Source organism: Euprymna scolopes, unplaced genomic scaffold (genome assembly GCF_053919585.1).
Source record: "Euprymna scolopes isolate OS-2025 unplaced genomic scaffold, ASM5391958v1 sca597, whole genome shotgun sequence".
Lineage (NCBI taxonomy): Eukaryota > Metazoa > Mollusca > Cephalopoda > Sepiida > Sepiolidae > Euprymna > Euprymna scolopes.
In genome coordinates, this window is record NW_027633654.1 from 5,001 (window position 1) to 17,500 (window position 12,500).

Here is a 12,500-nt window from a genome sequence, read left to right on the forward strand (position 1 = left end):
TCTTCCCGGGGCTCCCGGCGACGTCTCCGGGCTCGCTTGCGTCACCGCGGTTTCGCCCGGGAAGCGACGGGCGCCGCCGACATCGCTGCCGACAGCGTCGCCACCCCCGGGCCCTCTCCGAGTCCGGGTTCGGGAATATTAACCCGATTCCCTTTCGACGGGAGGCCGGCCGCTTTTTTTTTGTTTGGGCTTTTGATTCGATTCGATTCGATTCGCTTTCCTTTCACCTTTCATAACGGATCCGGCGCCTTTCGGGAAGACTTTCGCCCGCGTCTTAGGACCGACTGACCCGTGCTCGACCGCCGTTGGCACGGAACCCTTCTCCACTTCGGTCTTCGAAGGTCTCGTTCGAATATTTGCTACTACCACCGAGATCTGCACCCGCGGTCGGCTCCACCCGGGCTCGCGCCCTAGGCTTCCGTGCTCGCCGCGGCGCCCTCCTACTCGTCGCGGCATCGTTTCGGCGCGAAAGTTCATCGCTCCTCGCCGCGACGGTCCGGCATCGGTCCGTCGCTCCAGCGCCATCCATTTTCGGGGCCGGTCGATTCGGCAGGTGAGTTGTTACACACTCCTTAGCGGATTCCGACTTCCGTGGCCACCGTCCTGCTGTCTATATCGACCGACACCCTTTCGGGGATCTCATGGGCGTCGCGTTAGGCACCTTAGCCGGACGTTTGGTTCATCCCACAGCGCCAGTTCTGCTTACCAAAAGTGGCCCACTTGGCACTCGCATTCGAGGTGACCAACCGCCCAGCGAAGCGTGCTGGCGGCGGCGGCCGGATGGGTCGGCTCCGTCGTTCGGGAGAGTCGGCCCGTTCCACCCGTTCCGAGTTCGAGAGTAGGTCGAGGCCGTGAACGGCCCCGGGGCCTCCAATCGTTCGCTTTACCGGATGGAATTGCGACGATCGAGCGCCAGCTATCCTGAGGGAAACTTCGGAGGGAACCAGCTACTAGACGGCTCGATTGGTCTTTCGCCCCTACACCCGGTTCCGACGATCGATTTGCACGTCAGAGGCGCTTCGGACTTCCACCAGAGTTTCCTCTGGCTTCATCCCGACCGGGCGTGGATCGCCATCTTTCGGGTCCCTGGTCGCTCGCTACGCCAGAGTCGGCCGAGTCGTACTCGGAAAAAGGGGAAACCGACCCGGGGGTGATGCGCCCGCGCGCAGCGCCTAAACTCGACGACAAAATAGGACTAGTTCAAGCCGCGGGATCTCACCGATGGGCGGAAGGAGGATATGGAAGCTGGCGCCCGGCAATTCCCCTTTTTGGATGATGCGCCGGTCCCCTCTCGGGGAGGAGGGAAAAACAACCGCACGTCAGCCACGAGCCTTCCCTCTCCTATCTCTCTCGGGAAGAGAGAAAAAAGGAAAAGTTGCGGGCACCGCAGCAGCGACGGCGGAAGGCCGAAAACGCCGCGCCGGCGGGATCGGGCACGGCTCGGAGGCGGGTGAGGCGAGGAGAAGACGACGGCACGAGACCGACGACACCCCCCGACGACCCCCGGACGACTTTGCCACGACACCTCTCCCGATCGACGCCCTCCTACACGCTCTCTCGCTTTCGCTTCGCCTTCGGGGTTAGTCAGAGGTGGCCCCTACGACTCGCGAACGGCCAGGACTCCTCGGTCCGTGTTTCAAGACGGGTCGGGTGGGTTGCCGATGCACGTCGCTGACCCGGGGTGGCGGGCGGCTCGAGTAAAAAAGCGTCGCCGAGCGACCTCTCCGGAAACGGAAACGGGCGCGGGCGGGGTTGCCCCCGACAAGAACCCGAAACGTCGGCGAGGTGCGTGACGGCGAGGCCGCGCCAGTCCTATCCCGCCTCTCATCGCGCACGCGCCCGAGACGGTGGGGCGCCTAAGGAGCGACACACAGAGTGCGTCGCCCGCACGCGACTTCCGGCGGGATCAAAACGGACCGGCTCGCCACGTGTAACGGATCGTGTCAGATTTCCTCCGTTCCCGGCAGAAAGGGGCAGTTACGTTCGCGGGCCCGACGGCCGGTGGCCCCCGACTTCACAAGGTGGGAAGACGGGGGTTTTCAGGGTGATGAAACGCCTGCCGCCTACGGAAAAAAACCCGCGTGTTCGACCTGCACGCCGGGAACGGGTCGCGACGACGGACCGGAGGGGAAGTGCGTCCGGTGCCGGCCGCGCGGAGGTCGCGCCGAAGCGCCCGCGCCATGATTACGCCGAGCGATGATGAAGGGGACGGGTGCAGCGGAGTCGCGCGCGGAGGGAGCAGGAGGAAAGAAGAAGCGGCGGCGACGGATGCGGCGGGTTAGGGCCCGGCGGCAGCAGCGATCGAGAGGACGAGTCCCCTCCGTCGCAGCCAACCGACGCAGCCACCTACCGACGCCGCGGTCGTCACCACGTTTCCCTTCCCGCTATCCACGCGGCCCGTCTCCTTCGTCGGCGACGCGGGCACAAAAGCTGGAACCGCGGGGAACGAGTCCCCCGCGGACACGACGAACGACGACCTGTGCCGCGACGGCCTCTCTTTCAAGAACACACATCGAGTTTGGGCTCGAGCCTAGGCAGCACCGGACTGAGTCCCCCCGCGATCGCGGTGAGCGGTCCCACCCGTTTACCCCTGGGCGGTTTCACGTTCTCTTGAACTCTCTCTCCAAAGTTCTTTTCAACTTTCCCTCACGGTACTTGTCGACTATCGGACTCGTCCCGGTATTTAGCCTTGGATGGAGCTTACCACCCGATTTGGGCTGCGTTCCCAAGCAACCCGACTCTCGGATCGAAGGCCGTCGCTCGCCGTCCGCACCGAATGGGCCTGGCACCCGCCGCGGGCGGCCCCGATCGAGGGAACTCCGAACTATGCGAGACGAAAACGAACGGCTGCCTTCGACCCATGCGCCACACGTCCCGAAGCCTTTAACTTGCGACGGGATTCGGCGTTGGGCTTCTCCCGGTTCACTCGCCGTTACTAAGGGAATCCCGGTTGGTTTCTTTTCCTCCGCTTAGCGATATGCTTAAGTTCAGCGGGTCGTCTCGTCCGAGCCGAGGGCGGCGGTTTTTAGTAGAGTGTGGTGTTTGGAGGAGAGGAATCTCGATCGGTACCCTCCGTGTGACGACGGCTGGCCGATATAGCGCCCGTCCGACCGAAAATGAAGAAGCCAACAATTAAAAAAAAGCGTGGGTCCTCCCCATCCGACGTTGCGTTGCCTACGACGCGGCCACCTTTTTACGGTGCGACGGCCGTGCTCGTCGCGCTGCTCGAGGCGTCGCTGAGAGACACCTTCATGAGGCAGAGAGCGAGACGAGCAGGCGGCGCTTACGTCGGCAGTCGGTTAGGTCGGTACTTTTTTTTTGGTCTCCCTTCGGCTGCTTTCGGACAGACTCCTCCTGCTCCTCCTCCACAGTGTTTCTTCACGCGGTCGAAAAGGGAAAAGACTCCGCGGTCTGCCAGCGGGAGACGAAGGAGGAGGCCGGAGAGGGTTTTAAAAAAAAAAAAGACATTGAAAGGAGTCAATTCTTTTTTTATTTTTCTTCCCCCTCGTCACTCGCTCCTGCGACGTCCCGGTTACCACCGTGCCGAGGACCGGGCGGGCACGGGGACGGCAAGATGTCGTTTCGTTAACGGAGAAAGACATGTAACGTTCCGCCTCTCGACCGGACGTGGCCCCGAGACAAGGGATCTCGGGGCCGCAATGTGCGTTCGAGGTGTCGATGTTCACTGAGTCCTGCAATTCGCATCAGTTATCGCGGCTGGCCGCGCTCTTCATCGACGGACGAGCCGAGTGATCCCCCGTCCAGGGTTCAGCACTTGGTTTTTTTATATTAGTTTTTGTTTATATAGATTTAGTAGTGTGCGAGGAGGTCTGTGCGAGGAGGCGTGACGGCATTGCAATGTCGCGAGTAGTTTGTTTTTTTAGCTAGCGGCGGTGGCACAGCGGCTGCAAAAAAACAAAAAAAACGATAAAGCGGCGACAAGGCAAAGAAGAAGCGGCCATCACTTGCGGTGGGCGAAAAAACAAACAGGTGGTAAGACGCGGAAGCAAGCAAGAAGAGCTGGGGCTTTAAAAACCTCCGCGTCACCACAAATCTATCTCTCGCTCCGCCTTTTATAGGTTTGTTTGCGCGCATTCGAGGCGTTGACGCCGACAGACAGAGGAGGTAGGCCGGAAAACAACAAACCAGTCTCGAACGGGAAAACGGTAATGATCCTTCCGCAGGTTCACCTACGGAAACCTTGTTACGACTTTTACTTCCTCTAAACGATCGGGTTCGGTCGTCTTCTCCAGGCATCGAACGCCGAGGCGTAGATGCACGAGTGTCGTGACGGACACGTCGCGCACTGCCCGGCGGCGTCGTCGGCCAGATCCGAGGACCTCACCGGACCGTTCGATCGGTAGTAGCGACGGGCGGTGTGTACAAAGGGCAGGGACGTGATCGACGCGGGCTGTTGACCCGCGCCTACCGGGAATTCCTCGTTCACGGGGTTGGTTACAGGCCCCGATCCCTATCACGGGAGGTGGTTCAGAGGTTTCCCAACCCTCTCGGGCCGGGGCGAAGTCCCCGCTGATACCTCCAGTGTAGCGCGCGTGCGGCCCCGGACATCTAAGGGCATCACAGACCTGTTATCGCTCCGCCTCGTGTGGCTTTCTGCCACCCGTCCCTCTAAGAAGTGCGTGAGAAAACCGACCCGGACCCGAGCGCCACGGAGGACGCCGAGCCCGCCGTAAAAATCACTGACATCGGCGCACTAGTTAGCAGGCCGGAGTCTCGTTCGTTATCGGAATCAACCAGACGGATCGCTCCACCAACTAAGAACGGCCATGCACCACCACCCACCGAATCGAGAAAGAGCTATCGATCTGTCAATCCTACCGGTGTCCGGACCGGGTGAGTTTTCCCGTGTTGAGTCAAATTAAGCCGCAGGCTCCACTCCTGGTGGTGCCCTTCCGTCAATTCCTTTAAGTTTCAGCTTTGCAACCATACTCCCCCCGGAACCGAACTCTGGTTTCCCGCAGGCTACCCGCCGGGTCATGGAAGCGAACGCCGGCGGATCGCCGGTCGGCATCGTTTACGGTCGGAACTACGACGGTATCTGATCGTCTTCGAACCTCCGACTTTCGCTCTTGATCGAGGAAAACGTGCTTGCCACACGCCATCGCTGCAGTTCGTCTTGCGACGATCCAAGAATTTCACCTCTAACGTCGCAATACGAGTGGCCCCGACCGCTCCCTTCGATCATTGCCTCGCCGTAGACGGAGACCGACAGACGTAGACGAGGCCCTCTTCCATCATTCCATGCTTATCGTATGCAAGCTTGAACAGCCCGCTCTGAGCACTCTAATTTTTTCAAAGTGAACGTACCGGCCGCCGCGGACACTCGGTTAAGAGCACCCTTGGAGGAGAAACCGCCGACCGCAACACGCGCGCAGACAAGACACGAAGCAGGGACTCGGAGCGGACCGGGGGGTTCAAAAAAAAAGAGGAACGCGCGGAAAGGGAGAGGGAGAGAAGCGCGGGGGTCAGAGTGCGGGGATGCGAATGAACGCACCCAAACACACACACGTAGCACCCCCCCGTTAGACTACTCCCGGAACCGAACCGACGACCACTTGTTTTTTTTTTCCCGGATCCCGATCACGACCTCCTCGTCCACCTCGCCGGCAGGACCGCGTGGCGGGTATGCTAGCGGTTGACACCGGCGGAAAGGGCCGGGAATGCGAACGGACGACCAAAGTCAACGACGGACGATGGCGCCGCCGCCCCGGGGCCGCTTGCGCGACCACGAACCCGAGTTCGGACTACGAGCTTTTTAACCGCAACAACTTTAATATACGCTACCGGAGCTGGAATTACCGCGGCTGCTGGCACCAGACTTGCCCTCCGGTTGGTCCTCGTTAACGGATTTGAAGTGTACTCATTCCGATCGCGGGGCCTCGACAGAGTCCCGCGTCGTTATTTTTCGTCACTACCTCCCCGTGCCGGGAGTGGGTAATTTGCGCGCCTGCTGCCTTCCTTGGATGTGGTAGCCGTTTCGCATGCTCCCTCTCCGGAATCGAACCCCGATTCCCCGTTACCCGTAGTAACCACGGTAGGCACTTAACCGACCGTCGACAGTTGATAGGGCGGACCCTCGAGAGACCCGTCGCCGGGCGTGAAAGCTCGTGCGATCGACCAGTGAGTTATCCAGAGTCACCAAAGCGGAGCGCGCCGCCCTATGAGCCCCGCCACCGAACGGACCCGCGAGCGGGAACGCCGACGACGGGAGGACGGAATGACGCGCATCGGTCTCAGTCTAATATGTAGCGCCGCGACCCGGAACGGCCGACGCGGGTGCCAGCGCGCGAGGCGTGGCGACGACGGCGCGCCGACCGATCGCGGCCTGTGTCACATGTATTAGCTCTAGAATTGCCACAGTTATCCATCGCCTCCGAGGAGGAATACGGTCCCGAGGATTAGGTCCGGTTCCTGAGCCATTCGCGGTTTCGCCCGTTCTAATGCGTGGCGTGAACTTACACTTGCATGGCTTAAGCTTTGAGACAAGCATATGACTACTGGCAGGATCAACCAGGTATCGTTGGAATTTGGGACTTTGTTTCGACAGAACGACAGACCGACCGACCGACCGACCGACATAAGACAGACAACTACAACGACGGGCACGTGTTTATTTATTTTTCGAGGGGGTTCGCCGTCAGAAGAAGCGCGCTGCCCGCGCTGATGGCCTCTTTTTTGTTTCTCCCCTGACTTGGACCGAGACCGAGACTCAAAGAACGAAAGCGACCAACGTCGACAACAACAACGACAACGGCACCCTTGACAGCGATACATACGACAAACGACAAGCAGCACGACGGCAGTGCACACGGACATCGAGGGTCAAGGTGCAGACTGAACTCGCCGAGGTCGTCGTCATCGTGGTCGCCATCGATTCCGTCTCGTCGTCGTCGTCGTCAACGTCCACGTCACAGCCGGCCGAGAAGAGAGAACAGACGACAGCGTCGACAACAACAACATCGACAACGGCACCCTTGACAGCGATACATACGACAAACGACAAACAGCACGACGGCAGTGCACACGGACATCGGAGGTCAAGGTGCAGACTGGAATCGTCGAGGTCGTCGTCATCGTGGTCGCCATCGATGCCGTCTCGTCGTCGTCGTCGTCGTCTTCGTCGTCGTCGTCGTCATCAACGTACCAACCGACCGAGACGAGAGAGCAAGCAACAACGTCGACAACAACAACGACAACGGCACCCTTGACAGCGATACATACGACAAACGACAAACAGCACGACGGCAGTGCACACGGACATCGGAGGTCAAGGTGCAGACTGAACTCGTCGAGGTCGTCGTCATCGTGGTCGCCATCGATGCCGTCTCGTCGTCGTCGTCGTCTCCGTCGTCGTCGTCGTCGTCGCCAACGTCAACGTCAACATCACAGCCGTCATCGGGGAGGAGCTGGACCAGGGCAGCGGCGGCGTAAATTTTCCCGTCACCTTCGTCGTCGCCTTCGTCGACCGACCGACCGACCGGCGTCGTGTTCGTGCTCGGAAAACCGAGGAGAGACAACGTGCACATGGCGCGTTCTCGCAAGCGGCTCCTCGGTCCGATTTTTTTGGGCGGCTTTTTCGAGCTTTTTTTTTTTTTTCTCACCCTTTCGTCCGTGCGACGGCGAACGTTAGGGGAAAAAAAAAAAAAAAAAAAAAAAAACGACAACAACGCGGCGGACCGGGCGAACAACATCGTCGACACACACGACATTGACGACCGGTCCCCCTTTTCACAATCGCATCGAGATAAAAACGAACGAGTCCGATTCGAGCACCGAGTCGCGAGCGGGAGGACTGTCGGTGCAAGTATCGATCACTGACGTGAGCGCTTCGCCGGACAGAGGATGGCTCATCCGGCAGCCGTGCAAATCGACGGTATGGGAAGAACGAACAAGAAGAGCAACGACTTGATCGGCGGCTTGGGAACTGCGGACGGTGAAAACGGGTTAATCGACTGCGACCACGACTGCTCGATCGATCTTCTTTGGCGCTAACAAAGGTGGAGGTGGCGCAAGAAGGGACTAGCGCTATCACCGTCCACGTATCAGAAGATGCGGCGGCAGACGTCGACGCTTATGCGTTGTCGGACGAGAAGTCGCTGCAGCACGTGTACCGCGAGCGGGACGTCCAAGGTTTTGCCAGACGGAAAGAAATCGGGTGTCAGCGAACGTTCACACGGCTGTGAGATCGGACGCTGACAGGAGTAGGAGGCGGCAGGCAGGCGGCGGTTACGGCGGCGGCGCCTGCTGCTGCTCATCCTCCTGTTTGCTGCGGCGACTTCCAGGACGGGAGAGCATCGAACAACGTACGTATGGTTACAAGGGGATCAGGATCTACATAGTGCATCCCCCGCGGCTATTTTTGTTTGTTTGTTCGCTCGTTCGTTAATTCGTTCGTTCGTTCGTTCGTTCGTTACAATGTACGTTTTTCCGTTCGACGGCGGCAGAGAGCGGCGGCGTTTCTCCCTAATCCGGAGGATTTATCGGTCGCACAGCGATGGGTCGTTCGGCCGATCATCGAAAGATTCGCAGGTAGTGGTTGAATGGCAGAACGGCAGCAACAACAGCGGCGGCTGAGAGCGGCGAACGCTGAGGCGGAAGCAGAAGCTGCAGCAAACGTATCGGCTAAACATGGTGGACATAGATATGGCTGACGACGCGGGTACCACGACGACTATGGAACCAGGAAAAGGAGCCGTTAGTTGTTCCAACATATCGTTCGACACGTCGAGCAGCCCTAGGTCCACGGAGAAGCACACACACGTACCACGTATTATAACCTAACGACGATGAGCGGGCGCACGGTTGGCAGGAACGAAGGCGGCGGATCAAAACAAGTTGGAGCGCGGCGACAGCGATAACGGTGACAGCCCTAGGCGGCGGAGATGCCACTTTCTGACGCCTTTGCGACAAGCCCGTAGAGACGTTCCGGACCACCACGAGGCAAAGAGTCGCTGCTCCGACGAACCGACACACCAAAGTGTGCTTCCTACCGAACATGTTTTATAAAACTTTCAAACTGGAAAACCCCAGAAATGGTGTTGGTATTCGTCCAGACCCACCTCCGACACCTGAAAATGGTGGTCAAAAAAAACGTCGATTATACGAAGCGACATTTCTGGTCGGCGATTTTCCAGTTTTACGCCTACTGCCACATGGGGATGTCGGTAGGCGTCGCAAAGTGCCTTCTCGACGCCTAGGCACACCAGGACTTTGTCATTTTTTTCCCCCTCGACATTCCTGGTCCGGTCTATTCCGATTTTACACCTACCGCCATGTGGGGGTGGCAGTAGGCGTCGAAAAGTGCCTTCTCGACCGCTAGCGACACCACTACTTTATCGAGCTCTGGAGGCCCGCACACCGACCCGGGGGCCGCGGAGTCGACCCCGGGGGCCTCCTGGCGTCGCCGCCGCTCACTTGGACGCCTTCCGCAACCTGTGGTCCCGCTCGGGGCCGCCGGGAGCCTCGCCGACCTGACCGGTGTCGGTAGGCGTCTGGAAGCGCCCGGCCGACCTGGACGAGGTCCCCCTGGCCCCCGGGGGACACCCCTTAGTTGGATGGGGGTGCTGTCCCGGGCACACATGCAACCCGCGGCCGCCTACCGACAGCCCCCTTCGCTCGATCGCTACTCCTTTCCAACATATGTCGGAGAAGCCGGGCGGTTGTGAAACCCCAGAAATGGTGTTGGTATTCGTCCAGACCCACCTCCGACACCTGAAAATGGTGGTCAAAAAAAACGTCGATTATACGAAGCGACATTTCTGGTCGGCGATTTTCCAGTTTTGCGCCTACCGCCATGTGGGGGTGGCAGTAGGCGTCGAAAAGTGCCTTCTCGACCGCTAGCGACACCACTACTTTATCGAGCTCTGGAGGCCCGCACACCGACCCGGGGGCCGCGGAGTCGACCCCGGGGGCCTCCTGGCGTCGCCGCCGCTCACTTGGACGCCTTCCGCAACCTGTGGTCCCGCTCGGGGCCGCCGGGAGCCTCGCCGACCTGACCGGTGTCGGTAGGCGTCTGGAAGCGCCCGGCCGACCTGGACGAGGTCCCCCTGGCCCCCGGGGGACACCCCTTAGTTGGATGGGGGTGCTGTCCCGGGCACACATGCAACCCGCGGCCGCCTACCGACAGCCCCCTTCGCTCGATCGCTACTCCTTTCCAACATATGTCGGAGAAGCCGGGCGGTTGTGAAACCCCAGAAATGGTGTTGGTATTCGTCCAGACCCACCTCCGACACCTGAAAATGGTGGTCAAAAAAAAACGTCGATTATACGAAGCGACATTTCTGGTCGGCGATTTTCCAGTTTTGCGCCTACCGCCATGTGGGGGTGGCAGTAGGCGTCGAAAAGTGCCTTCTCGACCGCTAGCGACACCACTACTTTATCGAGCTCTGGAGGCCCGCACACCGACCCGGGGGCCGCGGAGTCGACCCCGGGGGCCTCCTGGCGTCGCCGCCGCTCACTTGGACGCCTTCCGCAACCTGTGGTCCCGCTCGGGGCCGCCGGGAGCCTCGCCGACCTGACCGGTGTCGGTAGGCGTCTGGAAGCGCCCGGCCGACCTGGACGAGGTCCCCCTGGCCCCCGGGGGACACCCCTTAGTTGGATGGGGGTGCTGTCCCGGGCACACATGCAACCCGCGGCCGCCTACCGACAGCCCCCTTCGCTCGATCGCTACTCCTTTCCAACATATGTCGGAGAAGCCGGGCGGTTGTGAAACCCCAGAAATGGTGTTGGTATTCGTCCAGACCCACCTCCGACACCTGAAAATGGTGGTCAAAAAAAACGTCGATTATACGAAGCGACATTTCTGGTCGGCGATTTTCCAGTTTTGCGCCTACCGCCATGTGGGGGTGGCAGTAGGCGTCGAAAAGTGCCTTCTCGACCGCTAGCGACACCACTACTTTATCGAGCTCTGGAGGCCCGCACACCGACCCGGGGGCCGCGGAGTCGACCCCGGGGGCCTCCTGGCGTCGCCGCCGCTCACTTGGACGCCTTCCGCAACCTGTGGTCCCGCTCGGGGCCGCCGGGAGCCTCGCCGACCTGACCGGTGTCGGTAGGCGTCAGTCAAACTTGCTTAAGAGGCAAAGCCTCCTCACACCTTAAGAGAGTCACAGTTAGTCCCGCCGTTTACCCGTGGTCGTCGTCGGGGGTGCCGGTCGGTGTGTTTCGGCGTGTTTCTTTCTTACTTTAGCTCGCTCCTATAAGCTAACTCAGCAGCCCTGCTAAAATCAATTTATCATTATTTTCAATCTATCGAAAATCTTAATTTATTATTATTTTCCAACTATCGAAAATCTTAATAGAGTTGGGGTTTTTTGTTTGTTTTTTTTTTTAAATTCCATTGTAACAACAGACAGCCAGCCAGCAGCATGTGGTGTCGGTAGGCGTCTGGAAGCGCTTGAGGAGGCAGAGGAGTTGGCAAGCTCGCTAAACTGCCCGCTGGTGTGGTGGTGTCGGTAGAGGCGTCTTGAATATACCCGGTCGCTCGATCGACGACGACGACGGCTAGGTGGCCGAGGAGGAGGACTACCTACCTACCTACCTACCTACCTACCTAGCTAGCTAGCTAGCCGAATAGCCGTGGTAGTCGTCAGTCAAACTTGCTTAAGAGGCAAAGTCCCGCCGTTTACCCGTGGTCGTCGTCGGGGGTGCCGGTCGGTGTGTTTCGGCGTGTTTCTTTCTTACTTTAGCTCGCTCCTATAAGCTAACTCAGCAGCCCTGCTAAAATCAATTTATCATTATTTTTCAATCTATCGAAAATCTTAATTTATTATTATTTTCCAACTATCGAAAATCTTAATAGAGTTGGGGTTTTTTGTTTGTTTTTTTTTTTAAATTCCATTGTAACAACAGACAGCCAGCCAGCAGCATGTGGTGTCGGTAGGCGTCTGGAAGCGCTTGAGGAGGCAGAGGAGTTGGCAAGCTCGCTAAACTGCCCGCTGGTGTGGTGGTGTCGGTAGAGGCGTCTTGAATATACCCGGTCGCTCGATCGACGACGACGACGGCTAGGTGGCCGAGGAGGAGGACTACCTACCTACCTACCTACCTACCTACCTAGCTAGCTAGCTAGCCGAATAGCCGTGGTAGTCGTCAGTCAAACTTGCTTAAGAGGCAAAGTCCCGCCGTTTACCCGTGGTCGTCGTCGGGGGTGCCGGTCGGTGTGTTTCGGCGTGTTTCTTTCTTACTTTAGCTCGCTCCTATAAGCTAACTCAGCAGCCCTGCTAAAATCAATTTATCATTATTTTCAATCTATCGAAAATCTTAATTTATTATTATTTTCCAACTATCGAAAATCTTAATAGAGTTGGGGTTTTTTGTTTGTTTTTTTTTTTAAATTCCATTGTAACAACAGACAGCCAGCCAGCAGCATGTGGTGTCGGTAGGCGTCTGGAAGCGCTTGAGGAGGCAGAGGAGTTGGCAAGCTCGCTAAACTGCCCGCTGGTGTGGTGGTGTCGGTAGAGGCGTCTTGAATATACCCGGTCGCT

General features: G+C 58.8%; 2 non-coding genes and 1 pseudogene across 2 annotated transcripts in view; all 3 read right to left on the minus strand.

Annotated features, from left to right (window-relative positions):
• The window catches only part of LOC145275110 (large subunit ribosomal RNA), a 5,723-nt gene extending 2,705 nt beyond the window's left edge, over positions 1-3,018 (minus strand). The window contains exon 1 of the ribosomal RNA XR_013867051.1: positions 1-3,018. This exon is cut by the window's left edge and continues 2,705 nt beyond it. This is a non-coding gene — a ribosomal RNA (large subunit ribosomal RNA).
• Positions 3,019-3,611: 593 nt separating this feature from the next.
• LOC145275109 (5.8S ribosomal RNA) lies at positions 3,612-3,769 on the minus strand. Its single transcript, XR_013867050.1, has one exon. It is a non-coding gene; the product is annotated as a 5.8S ribosomal RNA (ribosomal RNA).
• A 398-nt stretch (positions 3,770-4,167) lies between these two features.
• On the minus strand, positions 4,168-6,538 carry LOC145275114 (small subunit ribosomal RNA; annotated as a pseudogene).
• Between the last annotated feature and the right edge of the window lie 5,962 nt (positions 6,539-12,500).